Below are 14,043 nucleotides of genomic sequence, written 5' to 3'. Positions count from 1 at the left end.
AATAGCCTTTTCAGTTTTTGAAATCATGGGGATATCTCTCACGTCTTGAGTTTTGCTAATATTCACCGAATTATCAAAGTTTATATGTCATCATGGCTTGTACCATAACCAACTTTCATCTATTAAGCCTTTCCATGAAGGAAGTGAAAATTTAATACTATCGACATATAAAATAAAAGCTAAATAAAAGAAGTCTATAGTGAAAATTTCTTGAAGCTTTATTCACAACATGCAAAGAGAGCAATCAACCCAGGGTTTCAAGTTTATCTAACCTAGAATGATGAATCCAAAGTCTTCATGAGCAAGAAGAAAAATCCCCAAAGTAACCCTATGAAGGAGAAAGTTTCTAAAATTCCACTTTGAATAAGACAATACATGTGAAAAAGGAGAGAAGAGTAAGCGATTAAAAATTATATACTAATATGTAATTAAACTGAAACAAATTCTAAAAGAACAAATATAGATACTAGTCATTAAGGGATTTCACTAGGAAAGATCATCATAATGGTGTAAATCCATAATTCTATACCTAATGAAGACTTCGAATCAAAATTAAGAACAAATTTGTTGGCTCTGAGTAAAAAGGAATAAATGCTATAAAAAAATACAGATTGCTATAAAACCTTTGTCATAGAACATTAATTAATACAAAAGGGAGCTAAAATGAAATTATAAGTGTGGGTATACCTGGAGACTATCAAGCCGCGGAAAATAAATGAGGGTGGAGAAAAACCTAGTGCTTCAATAACCCAGTTGACGGAGTTATAGCTCAAATTATTGTGAATAATTACTAGAAAATGTAGAAGTTAAAAACCTAAGTCTTATTTTTTAATTTGAATAATTACTAGAAAATGTAGAAGTTAAAAACCTAAATCTTATATTCTAAAAATTGTATAAAAGACACAAGAAATTTATGAATTTGTCACAGAAATTTCCATTACAAGAGTTACATGGTGGAAATGTTACAATATTTCTCAGAATGAGGAATTTGACAGAGTAAGACTGAAAAAATTAGTAATTTCACTTATGACCAATAGCTGATTTTAAATGAAATTAAAACAAAAATAGTTTTCAAAAAATATCTTTGATTTTATCTGCAAACACCAAAAATAAAAAAAGTTAAAACATTGAAGACAAACCCTAGTAAGATAAATAAAAATAATTCACAAATATGAAATAGTGACATGAAAAGATAGTTACCTCTAGCATAATCCCCATAAGAACGTACATTCACCATTTTACCTCGAAGATTCAACTAAAGAATAGTTGCAGACATAGAATTATAACTCTCTAATCACTGAAGTAGGGAAGAAGAGAGTAAATAATCTCAGTTATAGAGAAACATAATTGTAGTATGACCATCGAACTTTATGGAAAATGATATATATATATATATATATATATATATATATATATATATATATATATATATATACACGACATAGAATTATAACTCTCTAATCACCGAAGTAGGGAAGAAGAGAGTAAATAATCTCAGTTATAGAGAAACATAATTGTAGTATGACCATAAAACTTTATGGAAAATGATATATATATATATATATGAATGATAAAGAATAATTATTCAAGGTTATTCTAAATAGTAAAGATGTAAGGTTTATGATATAAATTAGCAAGAGAAAAGGTATGTAAGTCTTAAAGCCACAACAAAGTTTGTGACCCAAATAATTTTACTTCAAGATATAGAATAAAAAAGTGTTTTTGAGTTGAAAAGAAATAACATATTATCAAGGATGTCATTGAAAGGATTATAATTGTATAAGCATACTAATGCACTTAATTTAGTTATTATTTTTAGGTATATTTAGGGGTGTGTTACCAGAGACCAACTTAACATATAACCTTATCTTTCATCTTTCATTACTTTATCAATAGGAGTGTAGCATAAAACATCAATTACCATATCTCATTGTTTTATCAATAACATTATCTATCAAATTAAAGTGTTCACTAGAATAGAAGAAGCCCTACTATAGGAAGCTAAATATCTACATGGTTAACAACAGTCCTTTGAAGACAAGAAAGGTTGAAAGGGTAGGGACATCTCTCAAACATGTATCCAACAATGTATGGGGGTAGATTAATTTATAAATGATATAGTAATAATATAATTGAAAAATAAATAAATTATTAAAAAATATAATAAGTCATAGTTTCTTAATATAATTTTTTATGTCTTTCAACATTATTTTTAGATAAAAATTGTATACTTAAATAATACATTGCATATAGTATAACATTAAGCTCTATTAGTGGCTCACTAATATTATTTATGAGAAAAATTAAAAAAACATATTCAAATTAAAATTCAACTTTTATTTCTATTATAAATGGATTATAATAGAAATACAATGCAATCAGAAGGTTTATGTGATAAGTGATATTTTTGACATCAAGAGCTTAAGGGTTCGTGTGCGATTGGTTATCAGGAGCGCCACTCTGAGAACGGTTAGATAGACCCTGCAGTTTTCTGTGTACCCTCTAGTGGACGAATTGTTTTGACTACAGTCATGATGTAATTTTGATTATTCAACCCAACTGTTTGTTGAGTGGTTCATAGAGCTGGTGTTGCTACTGTACAATATGTATTTTCTCTTGATTAATGGAAGGTTCTACTCTTACTTATCAAAAAAAATAAATAAAAAAATATTCAACTTTATTTATTTTTTGATAATTTAAACAAAATTATATATAAATAAAATTTAAATTGATCAAATTATATATTTAATTGAATAGAATTGTTATTGATGTTTCATCAATTTAGTTTACATGAAAAATTAAAAAAACTCATTTAAATGAGAATTCCAAATTTACATGATTGTTAACGATATAAACAAATTATTTATGGTTGAATTTAAAAATAATAATCCATGGATTTATGCTGTAAAGACAATACAATTAATTTCATACTATCTTTTGTTGAGATACGACTCTTATTTTGTAGATATGAATATTGAGATGATGGATAATAATAATAATTCACATTAAATATAATTTTTTTAATCTAATTAATAAAGTGTTATTAAAGAATTTAATTTCACATTAATAGTAATCATAAATAGATAGTAAACACTAATAAATGTTTGTCAAGCAATTACAAATAATATCAAAAGTGTAAGTAAACTCCAACATAGTTTATAAAATCAATCTATTAAGGTAAAAAAAAAATTATAACATAGCCCCTTAACAACTTATTGATGGCCAGAAAACGTTATCACCTGGTCACAATCCCAATTAGACCCTTATTCCTTTGGTATGATGATTTTGACTAGGTCAATGGGTCTCCAGTTTCCCTTACCTTATGACTAGCCTAAGGTTAATCTAGTCTAAGCTATCCTTATATGTTCAAATATCTATGTACAATGGCTTGAGCTTGTTAGTGTAAGATAATTGATTATTATAATCAACAAACTCAAATGAAAGGAATTATATTTATGTTATTATTTAAAAATGATAATCCATTTCAAGGTAGTTGAAATTGGAGCTCATCCCGGCCACAGAGAGCATTACTCCTACGAAAGGAGACTTAAAGAATAAAAAATTCAAATGCAACCTAACCCTAAGATGAAAAAGAACTAAAAAAACCAATCTTGATAAAGAAAAAGATAACCTTACACCAAACAAAGAACTAAAGGTATCTAAAAGAAGGGAAAAGTTTGTAGTTGATTTCAAGATAAAGGTTCACTTGTAAATCCCAAAGTAGTTTGAAGATCTACAAATGGTTCAAACATAGATGTAAATGGAACAATCTTGATAGATATCTACTAATATGACCTCATCCACATATCTAAAACCAACTATTGTACAATGAGTTCTTTTTAAGATTTACATAGAACAAAAGAAATAGTTCTCTTAGCTCAAAGTGTATTGTAACACAAAATGTTTTTGTTGAAAGTCAATAAATAATTACTAATCTACACAAATCCATCTCCATCTTTGATAAAATCTTATTTAGACCCGCAAAGATAACTTATACAAAACCACAATCAGCATAAAACAACCAAAATTAACAATAATACTCAATTTGACTATTAACAGATTGACTGACATAAAATTAAATCAAAACTAGTTTAAAAAAAAAGAACTCAAAAAAATAAGCCTCACAAAAATTTACAATACTCCAAGAAAAATAAAGCTTATAATTACCCATGCTTTTCACATTTCAGTCCACGGATCTCAAACTCCGGGAAAATGTCTTGACAATAGTGTCAACACCTCCTTACAGAATCAAAGATTTCTGCAATCTACAAAAAGTCTCTATGAATTAGAAGAGTGCATTCTTATCCAGTTCCTGCACAGAGTCCCCTTCTTGGTGGATTTGAATCCCCTCTTCCTGCCAACACCTAGCTCTTTGCTTAAATAAATTTACAAAGGAAAGGGATATCTGATTCTTCGGATGGATTCCCTCTCCCTCGTAAAACTGTTGTAGCAAATTAAACTAAAATTAGACTCTGTTGTTTGATATAATTGTTGTTTGTTCTGACAGTTGGATCGCTCTGGCTATTAAAAATTGAAATTGTGGCCCTAAATATTAAGACCGTTATGGATTGTGGTCTCATTCACTGAATAGAAAAGTAATTCTCTGCTTGAACAAATATTGACATTGCCAACGGACTGCATGATCTTGGTGATAGGCCAGATCGCAACAACAGATCATTTTTTTTTTCAATTAAATAAGACATATACACAGAACAACCAAACCTCCTCATCTAACACTTAAATACACATATAAGTAGCCCACTAATTGTCGCATGAATGATCTCCGAGACTGTGCTACGCTAGTGTTCGTTATGTATGAAAATGCCACCAGCAAAGAAATTTTGCCATCTCAATTATTAATGGGGACGTTGCTATATTTTTGATCTGGATAAGCTTTGCGTGAGTGGCATCATGAAAATGTGATGGAGTTTCAACAACTAATCAATTCAATATTTTCTTTGTTTTAAAAACGACCAAGTCCGAAGTCCGAATGTTATGTGTCTTTTCTATTTTAGAGAAAACGCCAACAACATCTACGAATTACCTGCACAAACATACCATAAAGATATTAAATTGAATAATTCCATTTCATGACATAGAAACCTTAAATTCGATTCTGCACAAATATTAAAATTGCATTATGTTTAAAGTTGTGTGATGAGGTTTTATGAGTATAATACACAACATAATATGTGCGTTTCTTTTGTTTTACATATGTGTGCTTTACATCTGTTTGATATAATATGAATTTTGGGTTTATTTTACAATATTTATAAGTTTTAAAATTAAATAAAAGTATTTATATTAATTTATGTTATATTTACAAACCAATGTTATTGTATAATAATATTAATGTTAACAATTTTTACAATATGTTTTACATATTACAATACATATAATACATTTGTATTTTAAATATTTACAATATTTATTTATATTTATAAATCTCATAAACCAAATGTTTATAATATAATAATATACTCATGTTAAATTAATTAATATTCTTATTTACTAATGTATAAGTAGATTATGAAAATTTTAGAATGATGTGATGTATAGACTAAGTTAATTTGAGACTAGACAACTCAAAAGAAGGAGTTTATCAAATCAATACATCAAGATGGTCAAAATAATCAAAGATTTCAAATAGTTATAACTTTCAAAAAATGATTCTGAATCTAGTGAAATTTCATTCGTTGAAAAACTATGAGAGAAATGAAAGCAATGGAGCAATAAGCAAACTAAAAGGAGCCAACGTGTCAAAAGTCTATGAAGCACTCCTTAAATTGAAAAATTTTAAGGGCTTGTTGTGGCCACAACACAATGTTAGCACAAAAATAACAACAGGATTAAGACCCCACATTCGGGCATAGGTGCCAAGAAGGCTTCGTTGTAGTCTAGCACCATGTCGAAGTCTCACTTGAGGTGTGTTGTGACCTAAGTTAGGGGAGGGTTGGAATCCGATGTCAGGGAAACCATATCACAAGATAGATAGCAAGGGATAGTAACTTATCATTCAGAACAACCAAAACACGACAACCCATTCATAATATAATAGAGAAACTATCTAATAGATGCATATATAAAAATTTTGAATAGTCATAATACCACATAGTGACCACATCATAATCCCATAACAATCTTCTTCATTACTAACAAAAGGAGAACATTACCTAAGGCTCATGGGTTGTTCTTAAGCATTAGAACTCTTGCAGATGGGATATATGTTCATACAAACATAATCATGAAGTCGTTCTCATAGCTCCACAACACAACAAGAATTGAATAACATATCCAAATCCAACCAACCATTTCTCTGCTCTCTTCTCTGCTTTTTATCTTCTTATGCCAACCCGAACTGTTAGTTCCTTCTCCCCTGCTCGACTATCTTCATCCTCAACTGCTCTTTCTCTTTCTTCGCTTGGTTGTCAGCTCATTCCTATGACTCTTGTGCAATTGTCATTCTTTCTTCAGTCTCATGTCCTTCCTCGACTATCAACTCCACAACTTCTCAATGGCTACTTCCGCCACTTGCCAATAGTCTCTTTCTCTGCAAAATATCACAAAAACAAAGGCCCCAATAGTCCCTGACCATAGTTCATTCACTTGTCCGTGAGTCAATTTTATTTTGGTGTTGTCGGTGTTGTTAAAGCTTCTGCTGGCATTGTTTCTAGTGCTTCTTCTAGTGCTTCTACTAATGTTTTTGTTGGTTCTTCTTCATCGACTTCTTTAAATGAAGGCCCCAATTCAAGCACAATAGAAATGATCACCTAGCGAAATTTATTGTAGTTGTCGAACATTATTTTCCAAGTCTCTACGATTGCAGTTGTTTGTTTAAGGAATTTTGTCATTGTGTTGGACGGTGGTTGATCTAGCCATTCCATTAGTAAGGAAAACCATTGTACCTCCATATCCTGACTTAGTTCTTGAAGTGTGTCTACATGGATTTGGACTGGGGGCCAGAGATCGCAGAGTATCTGCTTTATCTTGGTTGAATCATCTTCAATCTACTAAACGCGACATTCAACAACGGTGAATTCTGCTTTGAACTAATTCCTCTGCTCTTGGTCTGTACTGGTATTAATAACAATGAGGAGTTGATTAATTTGTTGCAAGAGTGGATAGACCAACTCATTCTTCTTTTCCAGGCTTCCTGAATAATCATGAACCTGCTGCATTAGGGTGTACGCATCATTCACGGCCTCGATGATGGAGTCCTTAAGAGCGGCTACAACGATAACCTTTTGCTCAATGTTGTTGGCATACGCCATGGACGGTTTTGGTATTGCACTCCTCATAGCATCAAGGTTCTTCCTGAGCTCTCGGTAGGTCAAGATTAAACCATTGCATGCAGTCAGGATATGCTCCCATCATTTGACCAGTGTGCAGGTGAAGAAATCTTCCAGAGCATCGATTACCACTTCAAAAATGGTTGGCCATAGTGCCTGGAACTGTGAGGTGATCTCGTCGACCTGCTCTTGGGGTTGTTGCTTGTCTTGGTGGAGCTGGTCCCATTCAAGTGTGAGTGCATTAATTTTTTGTTGTTGTTTCTCATGGTCAGAAGTGACATCATTATGTTATTGTGTGACCCTCTATGCGGCTTGTTGAATAAAACTAAACAACTAGGCTAAGGAATAGATTTGAACATCATTCTGCTACATGGTGGATGGATCGGGGAATCGACTCTGTAGGGGTTTCCCATTAGCGACGAACTTTTCTAAGTGTTTGGGAGGTGTGGGAGCTTGTTGTGATGGCTCTACAAATATAGGAGTTTCCTTGATGGAAATGGGACATGATGCAACAGGGGGAATTAAACGAAATGGTAGTTCCATGGGATCGATAATGGGAATGAGCGGGTGTGGAATGATGGGTCCTATTTTGAGAAGTGGACCCAACTCTAGTAATAATGACATCATGGAGGCAATGACGACTCCCCCACTAGTGACTATCATGGCAGCCTGAATAACTTAATAAATTTCCATGCATATCTTCATGCCTAGCAGTGTCCCCGAGGGAATGGTGTCTGAGAGGGTGGCGGATGGGACATGATGCAACAGGGGGAATTAAACGAAATGGTAGTTCCATGGGATCGATAGTGGGAATGAGCGGGTGTGGAATGATGGGTCCTATTTTGAGAAGTGGACCCAACTCTAGTAATAATGACATCATGGAGGCAATGACGACTCCCCCACTAGTGACTATCATGGCAGACTGAATAACTTAATAAATTTCCATGCATATCTTCATGCCTAGCAGTGTCCCCGAGGGAATGGTGTCTGAGAGGGTGGTGGATGTAGATACAGCGTGTGGGGATGGTGTTGGGCACAACCTAACTTGGCCTATATCTTGGTGAAGACTTTGCATTTTTTGGAGTAGAGTGCGGAGTAAAGAATGAAGCAGAGTGTGAAGTAATTTAAGAATGTAGTGGAGTGTGAAGTAAAGAATGCAGTGGAGCATGAAGTGGACCATGTAGTGGAGCAGCGGAGCACCAAGTGGACCACGTAGTAGATATACCACGCTGTGTGGAGGCTTTAAGGCAGGGCAAAGCCCCTCCTTTTTGTAACAAGAAAGTAATATTGTAAAAGTTGAATTGTTTTTGGACCATAGTAGCTTGTATTAGGGGAAACCATGGTATGTGGAAAATATTATTTTGATGATATATCCCTCGATGTAAAATTTTATATAGGGATCAACAATAAAGGAGAGAATCATCTTAGAATCACATGTTGAATTGAATGGTTGTATCTTTATGATCTGTGGTTTGGGAAAGAAGGGAGGCTTTGTAGCTAAGTGTGCAGATGCCTCAGTCCATAACTAAGTACATGGACATCCTATAGCTAAGTGTGCAGGCCAAGAACTATTTGTTTTACAAATCCATTATTATAAGCAACAATTCTTGTGGAAGTAGCCCTACATTGGGGTGAACCATGGTAAAATATGTGTCTTCATGTGTATATTTTTTTATTATCTGTTATAGCGTAGAATTTTAGTACAATTGCACTTTACTTCAGTGCAGTGATGATGTATGGTTTTATATGATATGTTTAATTTATGAATGTAATGGGGCGAAGTAATATATGAAGGTTAAGTATAATAAAAAACAACAATATCACATCTTTGCATCCCTCAAGACTGCAGAACTGTGGTTTTGCATCCTCCCATAGTCACTTCGGGTGAGATTGAGATCTTCTTGCAGGTCGTTTCCGAAAGGGCCAGTGATTGAGGGTTTTGTTGGTGCAAAGTATAGATTGAACCTGGGTCAGACCAATTATAACCAACAAATGGTTTTGCTACTGGGACAAGGATCTTTTTAAGGGATATGTTTATGTGGCATTCATCGAAGAAGGAGATTCAAGAGTGGCTAGAATAGAAGGAGTGAGAATTTGTAGATCAAGAGAATAGAAACCCTCATCTAAAGTCTGAATCTTGGTTACAAAGATATATTTTCATAGATCAATACGAAATTTTCTTCGAAACAATTCTTGTTGAACCGTACGAGTAGATATCAAGGTTCACTAAAAGAAAGACATGTTTTAAAGGTAGATAACCTACGACGTGGACTCCTGAATTGATATAGTGACTCAAGAGCACTAACAACATGATTTCAAGGTTTGTCGATTTCTGATTAGTAGAATCTTGGGAGGATTCATCAATGAGTTCGAAGTAGACCAAAATATGTCCTACAATGAAGAAGAACGACGATTCTTCAAAGGACCGCAAGGTAAGTTTGAAACTTTGAATTAAGATGCTTCTATGTGAAAACATATTTTTACGGATGCAACCAGATTGTTCATTTACTTATGTTTGGAAGAAGAGAGAATAAATTTGAGACATAGATCATAGTAACGCGAAGTGGAAAAAGATATAGAGTAGATACCAAAAATATAGCTCGTGAACAAGACCTAAAGAACTTTGTAGAAACTGAATATAGTCCCATGTTGAGTGAATCTGAAAATGAAAGGGAAGATAGCCACCCTAACAAGCCCCAGGTAGCATCATAGTATTCACCTTCCAAGCTTGAGAGTTTGCAGAAACCATAATCTAGTAAGAGCCAGGGTATTTTTTACTCTCCCTATCCCCCTCCCCATCCCCCTCCTTCTACCCCTCCTACCTCCCATCCCCCTCCCCTTACTTCCCCCCCTCCCCCTCCCCCTCCAAGAATAAATATGGTTGATGATATTAATCTCCCTATTTTCAAAGGAACTGGATCGGAAGATCCAGAGGATTTTTAATTTTTATGTGAAGTTGTATGGACCATAAAGTAGATCAACAATGAAAATATAAACAAAGCACAGCTCATTATGATTCTCTGAGATAAAGGATTGACATGGTATATGAATTATTCAAGTAATCAGATTAGAACATTTGCAGATATTAAAGTAGCATTGATAAGAGAATTTAAGAAGTTGAAGTTTGAGTCGCAATGTATTACTGAGTTAAAATAAATTAAACAGAAACTGACTAAGTTTGTTTGGGAATTTGATCAGAGATTTAAGGAATTGTTGGATCAAGTGAGCTTCAAAATAGCTCCACAACAATATCAATAATGGTTTATAGATGCATTGTTACTGCATATCAGACTACCATTGATGCAACAAAAGATAACAAGTCAAGTTGAATCTCTGCAAATTGTGATGAAGTTGGAAGATTTGCCTATAGGATATACCAATGCAAGTATGCAATAGATTCAGAGTCAGATCGCGAACCTAATCGTGTTGATACAGGATATCAAGAAAATAAAGAAGTCAAAGAAGAAGTATGGTGTACGAAGTGCAGATCGGAGGGTCATTCTAGAGAACAATGTCCTCTCTTTAGGGATTACATGGCTAGTGTGGCACCAAATCCCTTAAATGCAGGATCAAGCCTATGGTGTGAGATATGAAAGAACAAAGGACAACATCGCTCATAATATTGTTACCTATTATAGAAATATGTGTAGACTCTATGGAACCTATATTGCAAATTATGTAAATCAGTAGGACATGATGAGAATAATTTTCGATCTTATGAAATGATGATGGAGCACAGTGTTGCCACTTATAGAATGAAAGTAGATGAACATGGACATGAAGGAAGTGGACAATGCGGTGGTCGAGGAGGCTACCAAGGACTAGGTCGAGGGGCTGGATCTAGTCGAGGACGTGGACAAATTATTTTCTATAATTGTGGCCATGCAAGTCATTTTGCGAGAGATTGTCAAAACCCTACTACGACATGTAAGTACTGTAAATATTTTGACCATGTAATTGAAGAATGACCTATACTTATGGAAAAGATGCAAGAAAAAAGAAATCACCAGCCAACACAGAATATTGAAATGATGATTGTTGAAAGGAGGATTGATGAGCCTCAAATTAGTATTGTCACTAGAAGTGGAGTTGCGACTGGAAGTGATAAAGCAGATGAAATGAAAGAATACAAAATTACATGGGTCAAAAAAAATATTGAAAAATCCCATGTTTTTGATATTCAGAAGGAAAAAAAAAGTATTAATGGAAGAAAATAAAAGCTTTATGGATGTTGGAGCTTCAACCTCCAGTGCACGACCAAAGTAGAAAAATAGTTGCGATGTCTCATCACCTTTGACACATAATCAAGTTTCGACGCATAATTGAGCTTCGACATAGAATCAAGTTTCAACACAAAATTGAGCTCTGACACAGAATCACATTTCAACACAGAATCGAGCTTCGACACAAAATCGGTCTCCGACACAAGACCAGAATTCAACAAATCAAGCAAGTGTTTTAAAGACTTTTCTGCAAACTTGTATGAAATTATTAAGAGATCAAAACGTTGTAGAATGGCTTCAAGATTTGATAGATTCCTATGCATCCAAAGAAGCACTGTGAATGAGATATGCGCAATCAATAATTTACATCGACAAAAGAGAACTAGAAGAGAGATGAGGCTTAGCATGCAAATAGAAGAATATGAGATGGAACAATTTATTCTAGATCTGGGATCTGTTGCTAATTTTTTTACAAAGAAGAAATGGAAATTAATGGGTAAGCCAAAGCTATAATGGTTTCCTATTCAGTTAAGGGTGGAAAATCAATAAAAGATCTTCCCCTTAGGAAGACTACCAGGTGTAATAGTGAATATTGAAGGAGTTTGCACTATTGTTGACTTTAAAGTAATAGAGATAATTGATGATAGTCACCCTTATCCCTCATTGCTTCGACTTGACTGGGAATTTTATAATATGGCCATAATTAATTCGATGAAGAGACGTGATATTTGAAGAGAGTAATTGTCCCCTTGATCCGGATTTAAACAGGAACGCAACAAATTACAGAGATAACCATATACACCAAGATGCAGCGGAAATAATACTTCATTTCATTAATGGAAAATACTGAAATATGCTTACAAACAGAAATGGAAATAAACTAGCAAGGGCGATGGTAGCTTATCTCTGAGAAGAGATGTGATGGCTACATGCCTCTGAACTGTGTTACAATGAGGCTCGAAGGCCTATTTATTGTTGAGAAACAATGGAAAAACCCTTAACATTCCAAAACCTAACCCTAGGAGATGAAACGCCAAACTGTGGGCCCCGTTTGGGGGTAAGTTGGTACATCAACTTCCCGGGGTCGTAACTTTGGCATATGATCTCCGTTTGACGCGTACAATAGCTCATTAGAAAGATCTATCCGAGCACTATCATTGTTGGAATGGGCAACACCAGTCCATTCCATGGACTCGTGTTGCCCCTGGATTCCCCAAAAAACGTCGTTTAGGGCCTGAAAACGGCTCTGGAAGTTCAGGACCCGAAAAACTGCTAAAAATAGTAAGTTGTGCTACAATTAAGGAAACTGAAAATGTTGAGAAAGACAATGGTGGGGGTCCAGGTGGACTTGGCAGTTGGCCACCAATATCCACCTGGATCATTCCTCCCCCCTTAGGAAGCAATGGTCCCCATTGCGTTGAGCTCCTCCATGAGATGAGGAAACTTCTGCTGAACTTGTTCCTTGGTGAGCCACTTGCCCTGCTGAAGGAGTTGGCCCGCTTTGACAACTCGATACAATTGGATATTCTGTTGGCGAGTGTTCTTGATCTGTGTGTCCATGATCCGATCAGTTGCAGCTTGTTCCATGCAATCTGGATTTAATTCTGTGGGTTTGAGTTGTTCTGCAATGTCGGATGTGTCTAGCAATGGTGGAAAGTATGGCCGAAGGCGGTCCACATTGAATACTGGGTGCAGGCCAAGGAATGGGGGAATGCTGAGCTCAAATGCATTGTCTCCCATAGCCTTAGTAATGGTGTAAGGACCATATCGGAGTGGTCTCAATTTCCGATAGGCTCCAGTAAGGCGTTCCTTTTGCAAATGCAACCAGACTTTGTCGCCCACATGAAACTTGTGTGGCACCCGATGTTGATCATGTCGCTGCTTGTACTTGGCATTTGATTTCTCAAGAATGTCATGGACCTGCTGGCGAATATGTTGGATGCGCTCAATGAAGCTGGTGGCCTTATCTGTTTCGGACTGGACATGAGCTGAATTCATGTGAGTAGCTGCAAGTGGCATGGCCACATCAATGGGGCATAGTGGCTGGAATCCCAAACCCACCTGAAAAGGGCTATGGCCAGTGGAGCTGTGAAGAGCTCGGTTGTAGCTGTGCTGAACGTAGGGGAGGCTCTCGTCCCATGTGCGTGGATGCTTTGAGTTATACATGCGCAGAATGTGCACAATCATCCTATTGACAACCTCTGTCTGGCCATCAGTTTGAGGATGGAAGGCTGTGGACTTCGTGAGTTTGGTGTCCAGCATTGACCAGAGACTGGACCAAAAGGTGCTGAGAAACCGACTGTCCCGATCTGAGATGATAGACTGTGGGATCCCAAAGTGCACCCACACTCGTTCAAAGAAGAGTTTAGCAGTGGCTTCTGCTGTGATATTCTTCTTGCAGGCCATCATAATGGCCATCTTTGAGAACCTGTCGACGACCACAAAAACACAGTCATTTCCATGCTTAGTGGAAGGAAGGCCTGACATGTAATCCATGGAGATGGATTCCCAAGGTCGACTAGGGGTAGGCA

This window comes from Pinus tabuliformis, chromosome 1_2, assembly GCF_031772625.1.
Source record: "Pinus tabuliformis cultivar Carrire ecotype Pingquan chromosome 1_2, CPIR1, whole genome shotgun sequence".
Lineage (NCBI taxonomy): Eukaryota > Viridiplantae > Streptophyta > Pinopsida > Pinales > Pinaceae > Pinus > Pinus tabuliformis.
The sequence above is the reverse complement of the archived record's forward strand: the minus strand, read 5'-3'. Positions refer to the sequence as shown.